The following is a 12950-nucleotide window of genomic DNA, read 5'->3' as shown; positions in this document are numbered from 1 at the left end:
ATGTTCTCTCAAAATATGGTACTTGGTGGAATCGTCCATATTAGAATCTAACTGATCAAATCTTGTGAGTGTTGTTCTATGGTATTGAGTCAGACCCATTGTCAGGTATTTTTCCAGTTGAAAGGCTGTTTTGTTCTTGGCTAACTATTTCAGTGACCTGCACTTAGAAAGTGTCTCAATATCAGTTTGTGCATTAACATCTAAAACTCTTTGTTTAAATATTGCCTTGGCCTGATGTCCGGCTGAAAGCAGGTGTTGCATTGAGAAACCGAAATAAAATATAGGGTGGTTTGAGAAAGTTGGTTGAAGAAGTACAAGAACTCCTGCTGTCTTGTCTTTATTAAGACAGTGTTTCCCAACCAGTGTGCCACGAGCCCGGCCTGGCTGGAGCTTCCCTGGCGGTGATGGGAAGTGAACTTTTGGGGCTCGGTGGGAGGGTGCCGGCCACTGTTGCTTCTAAGCTGCGTGGGCATGCGCCCGCAGAGTCATTAGGACACCACCACCCCGCAGAAATTTTTGAAGTGGCGCAAAGCCACGCAGTCCTGAATCGCTCCCTTCTCCGGCCAGCAAAGTCGGCTGCCCGGGAAAGCGCCGCCTTTGAAAAGTGCGCGTTTAAAAAGCGTGCCGTTTTCCCAGGCAGCCAGCTTGCTGGCCGGAGAAGCGAGCAATCCGGGACTGCATGGCTTTGCGCCATGATGACAACGGTGCCATGGTGGCCTCCAAGTGCCGCCCTTCGTGGCGCCCCACCACCCGTTCCTGCAGGTAGAAGTCGGGCAGGGTACCGGGAGGCGGAGGCGGTGCGTGGCCAGGCGCTGGGCGCCATAGACACCTGGGAGGGTGAAGGGCTGGATGTGGCTGCTGCCTCTTAGGTGGAGGCGAAGGCAACGGTGGAGTTTGCGCTGGGGCCATGTGGTGCCGCTGATCCAGGGGGCCGCGGACCGGCAAGCCGCCCTCCACTCTCTCTCCACTCTCTCTTTCTCTCTATGTTGCCGACGTGGTGCACGAGAGAGAAAGAGAGAGAGAGAAAAAGGAGGGTTAGAGAGAAAGCAAGAGAGAAAGAGGGAGAAGGAAAGCGAGAGAGAGAAAGAGAGAAAGAAAGCAAGAGAGAGAGAAAGAAAGAATAAAAGAGATAGCAAGAGAGACAGAAAGAGAGAGAGAAAGAATGCAAGAGAGAGAAAGCGAGAAAGAAGGAGGGAATGAGGGTGAGAGAAAGCAAAAAAGAGAGGAAGGAAGAAAGAAAGAGGGATGGAGAGAGAGGGAAAGAAACAGATAGGGGAGAAATAGGGCGAAAGGGAGGAAGAGAGGGGGTTTTTGTCCAAACATTTTTAGCACCTCCCCCCCACTCACCCCCCCCCCCCCCGCTCAGTGTTCCCCAGGATTTTGTAAGTGTGAATAATGTGCCGCGGCTCAAAAAAGGTTGGGAAACACTGTATTAAGAAAACTACCTTGTCCCTGGTATCCGCCACGTTTTCAACACAAATTCCAAATAACTCTGACATACACCTCCAATAAACTTCTAAAGAATTAGAGAAATTCTCCGTAAACCAGCCAGGAAGACTCGCTACCCAGTAAGAAGTCTGGGTTCGGATCTATTTTATGTTGAAACATCAATTCCAGGAAGGCAGTTCTGCCCTTCGTTCGTATGAACAAAAAAGAAAGAAAAAGTAAGTGGGTGAACTAAATGACCCTCCCTGGTTATTATCACCCACAAAAAGAAAAGTGAAGCTCAAGTCAAAGTGAGATAAGTGGAAGAAGTCTGGAATTAAAAATAGGAACTACTTAAAAGAACGGACTTTCTCTTTTAAAAAAACAACAACACTTCTTCTTTTTCTGTTGACTTGTCAGAAACAAAGGTAAAAGAACCCCATTTTCCCAGGACGTTCAATACAGCCACTGCCAGCTTATTTTTTTTTAGTAACAGCAGTTCAGAGTTATTCCAGTGTCCATTTATTTAAAGATCTGACATCTGTTATCGATAATTTATAATTTAGGGCCAACTCAAAGGACCCAAGCCAATTTGTCAGCATGAAGAGTTCTTTTTCTTCAGATGTTCTTATAAAAACAAGGTCAGTTTAAAAATGAAGGAAATACAATAGAGCCAGCCGTAGGAGGGGAGGGGAGATATACTATATGCTCGTCTTTGAATTTTCGTGTGTGTATTATACATTGTTTAGATGTAATGTCATGTCTGTTTTTTATTGTTTTAAATGTTTATATGTAAATAAAAATAATTAAAAGAAAATAATGAAGGAAATACAGTGGTACCTCTACCTAAGAATGCCTCTACTTATGAACTTTTCTAGATAAGAACCGTGTGTTCAATTTTTTTTTGCCTCTTCTCAAGAACCATTTTCCACTTACAGACCCGAGCCTTTGAAACTGTATCCGGAAAAGGCAGGGAGAAGCCTCCGTGGGGCCTCTCTAGGAATCCCCTGGGAGGAAATAGGACTGGAAAAGGCGGGGAGAAACCTCCATGTGGCCTCTCTAGGAATCTCCTGGGAGGAAACAAGGCCCCCATCCTCCCTATGGTTTCCCCAATCACATACATTACCGTATTTTTCGCTCCATAAGACGCAGTTTTTTTCCTCCCAAAGTAGGATGAAAAATCAGCCCCGTCTTATGGAGCGAAGATGCAGGCAGGGAGGGGGGGGGAGGCGCTGGAGCAGGGGCGGCGGTGAGGGGGGCTGAAAGGAAAGGTGGAGGGGAAAGACTAGGAGGGGAGACCCTCCCAATCCCCCCTTATGACCTTAGCTCTGCCCTAGACTTCGGGGACGTCTCCCTTCTCCTCACGCACATACCCAGCTTCCCCCCCCGTTTTTTTGTTGCTTTCTTTTCTTGAAATGGCACCTCGGCGTCGCGTCCACCTCCGCCTGCGTCGCGGCGCAAAACCCGTGAAGTTGAGAAGACTAGCGGTGCTTTTTTTTTTTTGGAGCGGAGTTGCACACAAGGATCGGGGGGGGGAGGAGGAGGAGGAGGGGACAGCGGCCGTTTTGGCTGGGCTGCTATTTGCAAATAGCGGCAGCCGTCAGAGGGAAATGAAGGGCGGCCTCGGTTGGCAGAAGGAAGGGTCCCCCGGCGCCTGCCAGCTCTCCCAGGGGCGCGTCAGGGAGCTTGGCTGCCTCCGCTTCTGCTACCTTCCTCCCCAACTGAGGAAGCAGCGGGGGCTGTTGTCTCTGGAAGTGGACGCCGGCTCAGGCCGAGCGGCGCGGCGCTCTCTACTGCCGGCTGCTGGGCCTTTGCTGCAGAGGCAAGCTCAGGTAAAGGAAAGCAGGCAGGCGGTGCCCGTCACCGAAGCAAGCCCCCTTCTTGATTAGCGGCCACCTCGGCCCCGTGAAAGAGAGAAGAGGTTGCTAAGTGTGGTTGAGTGCTCTCTGAATTGTACTTCTCATCCACCCCGCTGGATTTCTTTATCTATTCCTAACCACTGCAAATCTCTCTCTCTCTCTGTCTCTCTGTGTATGTGTTTAGCCCACTTTTTGGCTCAAAATATTTTTTTTCTATTTTCCTCCTCTAAAATCTAGGTGCGTCTTATCAGCAGGTGCGTCTTATAGAGCGAAAAATACGGTATTTGCTTTTATATTGATTCCTATGGGGAAAAATGCTTCTTCTTACAAACTTTTCTACTTAAGAACCTGGTCACGGAACGAATTAAGTTCGTAAGTAGAGGTACCACTGTACCTTCCCTTTTGCTTTTTTTAAAAAAGATTTATCTTTCCACCAAATGTGCTACTGTTTGGAGTTTACAGACCAATTTCGTTCCTCATCCAGGCAGATAGCAGAACTTTTTTGGGGGGTGGGGTGGGGAAGTCTTTCGGTCTGAAAATACGAAAGGAACTGGGTTGTTTCTCTAAGGCAGTGTTTCTCAAATAGTGGTGGGGGGGTGCAGAGTGATGCCGGTGGGGCGCGTGACCTTAGGAACATGTTTTTGTTGCCACAGGGAGCAGGGGTTTTTTTGCACCAAACAACAGCACACAGCCCAGAATAAGAGATATGAAGTGCCTATCAAAAACCCTTAAGAGACACCGTGGAAAAATATTTAACAGGGATGAAAAGAAAGGAGGAGAGAGACGGAGATTATGAGACAAATGTCAGTCTCCCGAAAGCTAAGATGAGGAAATATGACAACGCGTATGTAGCGCTTGGCTTCACTGTGACCACGGTGGGAGGCGAGGAAAGACCACTATGTTTACTCTGTATAAAAATGTTGGCAGCGGACAGCAGGAAGCCAAATAAATTAAGAGGTCACTTAAACACATTGCACCCCAATAATGCTGATAAACTACTTGAGTTTTTTAAGCGAAAACATGCTGAATATTGCAAACAATTGTCCCGGGGGAGAGTTGGGGGGGCGCAAAATGTTTACTTCTTCCTGGGGGGGCACAACAGGAAATAATTGAGAAAAACTGCCCTAGGGAAAGAGTTTTAATCAAATTGTGCAGTGTTGTTTAGAGACTGGACAGTTGTATGGTCACTCTTAAGCAGAGTGGGGGATTCAGACTATCAATCCTGGGTCTAGAAAGCTTAGAACTACATTGCCTAAAACAAGATCTAAGTATTGCCCACAAGATCATATGCTGCAACGTTCTACCTGTCAATGACTATTTCAGCTTCAATCGCAACAACACAAGAGCACGCAACAGATTCAAACTTAATATTAACCGCTCCAAACTTGACTGTAAAAAATATGACTTCAGCAACCGAGTTGTCGAAGCGTGGAACTCATTACCTGACTCAGTAGTGTCAACCCCTAACCCCAAACATTTTTCCTTTAGACTATCCACGATTGACCTCTCCAGGTTCCTAAGAGATCAGTAAGGGGCGTGCATAAGTGCACCAGTGTGCCTTCCGTCCCTTGTCCAATTGTCTCTCCTTTTCTCATTTATCTTTTCTTCCTTTCAAATATGTTCACCTATACTTTTATATCTTTTCTTCTATTCTTTTCTTTACTTATATTATTACATATCTTTCTCTTCAATGTGTATTATGTATTGGACAAAATAAATAAATAAAATAAAATAAATTCAGCTGATTTGGCCGAGGCCCAGCCGAGGCGTTATGCTGTCCTATTTAGGCACATTTTGGAAGCTGCACACATGTGTATAAGCCGCGGTTGTGAGCAAAGCACACATGCACGCTCATATTGTTGCATTCTGGAGACAGCCAGGGGCAGAGATGATTGGTTGACTGGGAGATTTTGAGTTCTCCGATTGGCTGCCATGTCTGACAGCCGCATATAAAATGAGCTATCAGACATGGCTAAGGCAACTTGGCTGAGCATGTTCCTAGCTGTTGTCTTGTTTTGTGTTGTGCGGCCTTCAGTTGTGAATAAAGGTTGGTTATTCCTTTGACTCGCGTCTCTCCCTCTCTCTCTCTCTCCCCGCTCTCTCTGGACACAACATATATTGGCAAACCAGTAGGAAAAGTAAATACAGTGATACCTTGTCTTACAAACTTAATTGGTTCCGGGACGAGGTTCTTAAGGTGAAAAGTTTGTAAGACAAAACAATGTTTCCCATAGGAATCAATGGAAAAGTGATTAATGCGTGCAAGCCCCAAATTCACCCCTTTTGCCAGCCAAACCACCAGTTTTTGCGCTGCTGGGATTTCCCTGAGGCTCCCCTCCATGGGAAACCCCACCTTTGGACATCTGTGTTTTTACGATGCTGCAAGGGAATCCCAGCATCGCAAAAACGGGCGCTTCGCTGGCAATGAAAGTCTGGAGGTGGGGTTTCCCATGGAGGGGAGCTAAGGGGAATCCCAGCAGTGCAAAAACGGGCGCTTCGCTGAAGGGGCATCCCAGCGGCGACAGTGGGTTTGTAAGGTGAAAATAGTTTGTAAGAAGAGGCAAAAAAATCTTAAACCCCAGGTTTGTATCTCAAAAAGTTTGTATGATGATGCATTTGTAAGATGAGGTATCACTGTATACCTTTGCTCTTTAAAATCAAGATTGTCCAACTTTGGCAATTTTAAGACATGTGGACTTCAACTCCCAGAATTCCCCAGCCAGCCCGGAATTTCCCAGCAAGAATTCCCCAATGGCTGGCTGGGGAATTCTGGGGGTTGAAGTCCACAAGTCTTCAGAGAGGTCAACATAGGACAGCCGTGCTTTGGATGATAAATGATCCGCTTCGCAGGAAGGCAAAATCCGACTTTCGTGCCAACTCTACTACATTTATAATTCTGAAGAATTGAAGCAAAAGAAGGAAGATTATATGTCTAACTCTTATCAACTGACATTAAAGTATTAGCAGCTCCGTAGATGATATTTCAGAATGTTAAGTACAAAATCTCAACAAATAATAATTATACTGTAAAATGATATAATATGTACGATCCTATATGTCTGCTTTTTAATCTTTGTATAAAAAAAATATTTTTTTAAAGAAAAGTGATTTGCATCCTTCTAGGGCAGTGAGGATGGACCTTTTTGGGTTCGTGTGCCAAAAGGTTGTGTGTGCGAGTGCTACACTCATTCCCTCCCCCTCATACAAGTGCAACCGCCTCCCCCCGTGCTGCCTCAGTATGCTGAGGTTACTCAGTTGTACACCTCAGTATGCTGAGGTTACTCAGTTGTACACCTCCACCCCATGTCCAGTCAACGAAGCAGTAGAAGTGATGTGCCGGTGCCTGGAAGCTGTTAGAGTCTGGATGGGTATCAACAGACTCAAACTCAACCCGGATAAGACGGAGTGGCTGTGGGTTCTGCCTCCCAGGGACAATCCCATCTGTCCATGGGAATTGCTGACCCTCTCAGAGAGGGTCCTCAACTTGGGTGTCCTCCTCAATCCAAGCTAACATTAGAGAAACATCTTTCAGCTGTGGTGAGGGGGGGTTTGCCCAGGTTCGCCTGGTGCACCAGTTTCAGCCCTGTTCGGACCGGGAGTCACTGCTCACAGTCACTCATGCCCTCATCACCTCGAGGTTCGACTATTGTAACGCTCTCTACATGGGGCTACCCTTGAAAAGTGTTCGGAAACTTCAGATTGTGCTGAATGCAGCTGCAAGAGCAATCATGGGCTTCCCTAGGTATGCCCCTGTTACTCCAACACTCTGCAGTCTGCATTGGTTGCCGATCAGTTTCCGGTCACAATTCAAAGTGCCGCACGAATCCCAGCGACTGGTTAGGTCCCACAGAATTGGTGTCCTCCGGGTCCCGTCAACTAAACAATGTCGTTTGGCTGGACCCAGAGGAAGAGCCTTCTCTGTGGTGGCTCCGACCCTCTGGAATCAGCTCCCTCCAGAGATTAGAACTGCCCCCACCCTCCTTGCCTTTCGTAAACTCCTTAAAACCCACCTCTGTCGTCAGGCATGGGGGAACTGAAACATCTCCCCCTGCCCATGTATGATATGACTGTATGTATGTTTTTTTATATATTGGGGTTTCTTGTTTTTTAGACTTTTTAAATGTATTATTGTTATTTTAGATTCTAACTATTAGATTTGCTATTATATATTGGTTTTATTATTGCTGTAAGCCACCCCGAGTCTACGGAGAGGGGCGGCATACAAATCTAATTAATAATAATAATAATAATAATAATAATAATAATAATAATAATAATAATAATAATAATAATATTTATTAGACTTGTATGCCGCCCCTCTCTGAAGACTTGGAGCGGATGTATACATATGGCATATACAGTGATCCCCCGTTTATTGCGTCCCCAACCATTGCGAACAGGGTACTTCGCTATTTTTCAACCCGGAAGTCAAAATACCATCTACGCATGCGTGCCCGGGGCACGCATGCGTAGATGGCAACCGGGAGATCAGCTGCTGGGCGGCTTCCCTGAGTCTTCCCCCTCTTGCTGGCGTCAGCGAGGAGTTTCCCCACCGCCCACGCAAACTCCTCGCTGCCGCCCGCCCTTCGCCCGCCCACGCCGTTCATTCTCGCCGCTTTTGAGCTGAGTCCGGAAGCGAATTCGCTCCCGGACTCAGCTCGAAAGCGCCGAGACAAGCCGTTCCTTGCCGCTTGCTATCGGCGCTTTTGAGCTGAGTCCGGGAGCGAATTCGCTCCCGGACTCAGCTCGAAAGCGCCGAGACAAGCCGTTCCTTGCCGCTTGCTATCGGCGCTTTTGAGCTGAGTCCGGGAGCGAATTCGCTCCCGGACTCAGCTCGAAAGCGCCGAGACAAGCCGTTCCTTGCCGCTTGCTATCGGCGCTTTTGAGCTGAGTCCGGGAGCGAATTCGCTCCCGGACTCAGCTCGAAAGCGCCGAGACAAGCCGTTCCTTGCCGCTTGCTATCGGCGCTTTTGAGCTGAGTCCGGGAGCGAATTCGCTCCCGGACTCAGCTCGAAAGCGCCGAGAGCCAGCGCCCCCCGGACCCCCAACCCGGGTTTGGGGGGCTGCTAGGAAGCCCTCCATGCCGGCGGCAAACAGCCGCGCCGCCTCCAATCTTCGGCTCCTCGCTAGCGCTGTGGGAGTAAAAACACCATCTGCACATGCGCAGATGGTGTTTTTACTTCCGCAGCGCTACTTCACGAAAACCCGCTCGTTGCGGGGGGTCCTGGAACGGAACCTCGCAACGAGCGGGGGATCACTGTACATACATAGAATTAAATAGCATATTTTGGATGTTCAGTAATGGTGAATACATAGGGAAATTGCAACTCTTTGAGGCAAGGAGAGGCCAGGCACCCCTCACCCAAACCCTTGATGTAAGTGACATCAAGTTGACCTCCTTTAAGCCAGTCACATGACCTTTAAGCCACCCCAGTCACATGATCGTCAAGCCACTCCCACCTGGCCACATGGCTGGCAAGCCACACCCACAAAATTAGCCCACAGTGTGTTAGTAAAAAAAATTTCAGTCCTTCACTGCTTCCAACCCTTTACTGAAAAAAAAATCCAACATTAAGAAATTGGTTCTTATTTTGGTTGCTTCTAGTAAGACTAGAGTTGTGGCCATATATATCATTTCAACCCCACAGTCCATGATTGCCCTTAATTTTAATTTTTCTATGTGAAAATGATTATTTCTGTTTCATCTCAGTGTTGAGTTGTAAAAACTTGTCTAGTCTGTTTCTCTGGTTTGTCTTTTAGCAAGTCTGGTGCCTCCCAACCAGCCGCTGATGGATGTAACATGGTAAAGTTTTGAAATAACTTGAAGGCTCTGTTGTTAATATCTGGGGCTTAGAAATTGGTTCTCTGTTTAAAATAAACATATCTTTCTAAATCCCTGCCAGACTGTACCTAATAAACTTGTGGGTTGCATCAGCTTTATGGAACCACAACACAACATTCTTTCCTTTCAGGCATTCACATTTCCTTCTTAAATATGTTTAAATACGTTCTGTAATCATTCACAAATAAATAACAATAAGGGGACGTCACACATTCTTGTTTAAAATCTCTGCTCAGGGTTCCAATTATTCTCATACAATGATTTACTTGCATCAACTACAACTTTTACCACACTTCCAATTCCATATTGGAGGACAATGTTTCATAATTCAACATAGAAAAATAGAAGATTGAGGGCAGAAAAAGACCTCATGGTCCATCTAGTCTGCCCTTATACTATTTCCTGTATTTTATCTTAGGATGGATCTATGTTTATCCCAGGAATGTTTAAATTCAGTGACTGTGGATTTACCAACCACGTCTGCTGGAAGTTTGTTCTAAGTATTTACTACTTTCAGTAAAATAATATTTTCTCATGTTGCCTTTGATCTTTCCCCCAACTAACTTCAGATTGTGTCCCCTTGTTCTTATGTTCACTTTCCTATTAAAAACACTTCCCTCCTGAACCTTATTTAACCCTTAAACATATTCAAACTTGATTGTGTGCTATTTCTAAATCAGCATCGAAGTCTTCTCTGCCTGCACAATAAAAGGTCACATTGTACTTTCCAAAAGGTTGCCCATTGTCACCTGTATTCATTTGTGGTCAGAATTCAGCCAAATGCCTTTCCTTGCACACTTATCAAACTAGCCCCTTGTTTGCATTTGTTCAGACATCAGCGGGGTGGGGGGCACAGTGGGGTAGCAAAAATAGAGCTCCACCCCAGAGCACCTAATTTGCACTGAAAGATATATTATATTGGCTATCAATAAAATTAACTGCCTTGGAAATGGCCCTGGGTTGGGCCCAGAGGCAAATAAAGGCAAATAAGGAGCTGTGATGTTCCTTCAATACACCAGGGTGATTCGACACAAAAATATGTAACCCATCCCTGGTGCAGAGCTGAAGGGATTGGATACTGTAGCCTAGAGGATAATTCTCTGCCTTACAAGGCAAAAAGGTTGCAGGTTAAAGTCCCAGTGGGTATGGCTAGCTGATGAGGCCAAACTAAGGCCGAAATAGATCTATCCTAGTCTCCCTTAATTTTCAAATTCAGCAAAAAAACATGTGACACTATATATATAGTGTCATAAAAAACATATACATACATACATACATACATACATACATACATACATATATATATATAAAATTTATTAATTTGTCCAATACACATTGAAGAGAATAGACATGTAGTATTATATTTATTTATTTATTGGATTTGTATGCCGCCCCTCTCTGTAGACTCAGGGCGGCTAACAACAATGATAAAAAACAGCATGTAACAATCCAATAATAAAAGAACTAAAAACCCTTATTATAAAACCAAACATACACACAAACATACCATGCATAACTTGTAATGGCCTAGGGGGAAGGAATATCTCAACTCCCCCATGCCTGGCGGCATAAGTGAGTCTTGAGTAGTTTACGAAAGACAGGGAGGGTGGGGGCAGTTCTAATCTCTGGTGGGAGTTGGTCCCATAGGGCCGGGGCTGCCACAGAGAAGGCTCTTCCCATGGGGCACGCCAAACAACATTGTTTTAGTCGATGGGACCCGGAGAAGGCCAACTCTGTGGGACCTTATCGGTCGCTGGGATTCGTATATATAAGGAAAAGGAAAGAAGAAAAGATATAAAAATAGAGAAGATATATGAAAGGAAGAAAAGATATATGATATATGAGATAAAGGAGAGACAATTGGACAGGGGATGAAAGGCACACTAGTGCACTTATGTACGCCCCTTACTGACCTCTTAGGAACCTGGAGAGTTCAATCGTGGATAGTCTAAGGGAGAAATGTTGGGGGTTAGGGGTTGACACTACTGAGTCCGGTAATGAGTTCCACGCTTCGACAACTCGATTGTTAAAGTCATATTTTTTACAGTCGAGCGATTAATATTAAGTTTGGATCTGTTGCGTGCTCTTGTGTTGTTGCGGTTGGAGCTGAAGTAGTCATTGACAGGCAAGACGTTGAAAGGAAACGTTGACAGGCAGGATGTTGAAAGAAAATGCAGGATGTCAGCCACAGTGTGGTAGTAAAAAATTTGATAGCCCTTCACTGGACATCAATCACAATTGTGATATTAGCACACATTATACAAGCCACGCAGACATTCCATTTCTGTGATTACAACATTCCTACCATCAGTCTTATCACTTTAAAACAGCATTTATAACTTCCTTAACAGATAGCTTACGTTGTATTTTGTCCATGAAGAATGCAATATAAGCTACATCCTATCTGTTTGTTGCTCTGGCTATATGATAATTAACACAATTCCCTCTCTGAAATGATGAAACTTTGAATACAAATCTAGGATTGGGTGGACAGGGAAGTAATCCAAATTATCTTAAGTTAATTGAAAACACACCCACCTCACAACAAGAATGCACAACATTTTCTTTGGTTCAAAGGCTGATTTGGCCTTTGTAAGGAAGCCCAAGGACTTCAAAGGAGAACTGATTTTGGGAGGCTGTGTTTAAAGGGAAATATTTGTCCTAAGACATATTTGGATTTTGCCTAGTGAAGGGCTGCAAAATTTTTACTACCACATGGGTGTGGCTTAATTTCTGGGTGTGGTTTGCTGGCCATGTGACCAGGTAGCAGTAGTTTGACGATCATGTGACTAGTTGCTTAAAGGTCATGTGACTAGCTTAAATGTGGCCAATGTGACATCACTCAGGTCAAGGGTGCCTGGCCTCTCCTTGCCTCAAAGAGATACAATTTCCCTATCTATTTACTATTAATGAACATCCAAAATATACTACAGTATTTAATTCTGTAGTATTAAATTCTATGTTTACTGCTGGGGAAAAAAAGGAAGGAAACACTCAAATAACACATCCTAGATCTGAATGAATGTAATATTCTCATTGAATACTTTGTTTTGTACAAAGTTGAATGTGCACAACAGCAGGTGAAATTGATTGCCAATCAGTGTTGCTTCCTAAGTGGACAGTTTGATTTCACAGAAGTTTGATTTACTTGTAGTTATATTGTTATAAGTTTGATTTACTTGTATTTATGTTGTGTTGTTTAAGTGTTCCCTCACCACTACATCCTACAATATCTTGAATCTCCAAAGACCGATGCAAGCAACTTCTTTGTAGACTATAATTCAGCATTCAACACCATCATACCAGACATTCTTGTAAATAAACTAAATCAGCTAGCAGTACCTGAACACACTTGTAAGTGGATCACAAGCTTCCTAACATACAGGAAGCAGCAAGTGAAGCTAGGCAAAAACAAATATGATATGAAATATCATATCATATATGAAATATGATATGGAACCCATATTGCATCTCAGACATTAAGACCCTTGAAAATGTCCAAAGATACTTCACCAGAAGAGCCCTTCACTCCTCCACTTGAAACAGAATACCCTACGAGACTAGACTTTCAATCCTGGGCCTAGAAAGTTTAGAACTAAGATGCCTTAAACACGATCTAAGTATTGTCCACAAGATCATATGCTGCAACGTCCTGCCTGTCGGCGACTACTTCAGTTTCAACCACAACAACACAAGAGCACACAACAGATTTAAACTTAATATTAACCGCTCCAAACTTGACTGTAAAAAATATGACTTCAGTAACTGAGTTGTCGAAGCATGGAACTCATTACCAGACTCCATAGTGTCATCCCCAAACCCCC

Source organism: Erythrolamprus reginae, chromosome 7, assembly GCF_031021105.1.
Source record: "Erythrolamprus reginae isolate rEryReg1 chromosome 7, rEryReg1.hap1, whole genome shotgun sequence".
Classification (NCBI taxonomy): Eukaryota; Metazoa; Chordata; class Lepidosauria; order Squamata; family Dipsadidae; genus Erythrolamprus; species Erythrolamprus reginae.
Note: the sequence above shows the minus strand (reverse complement) of the source record.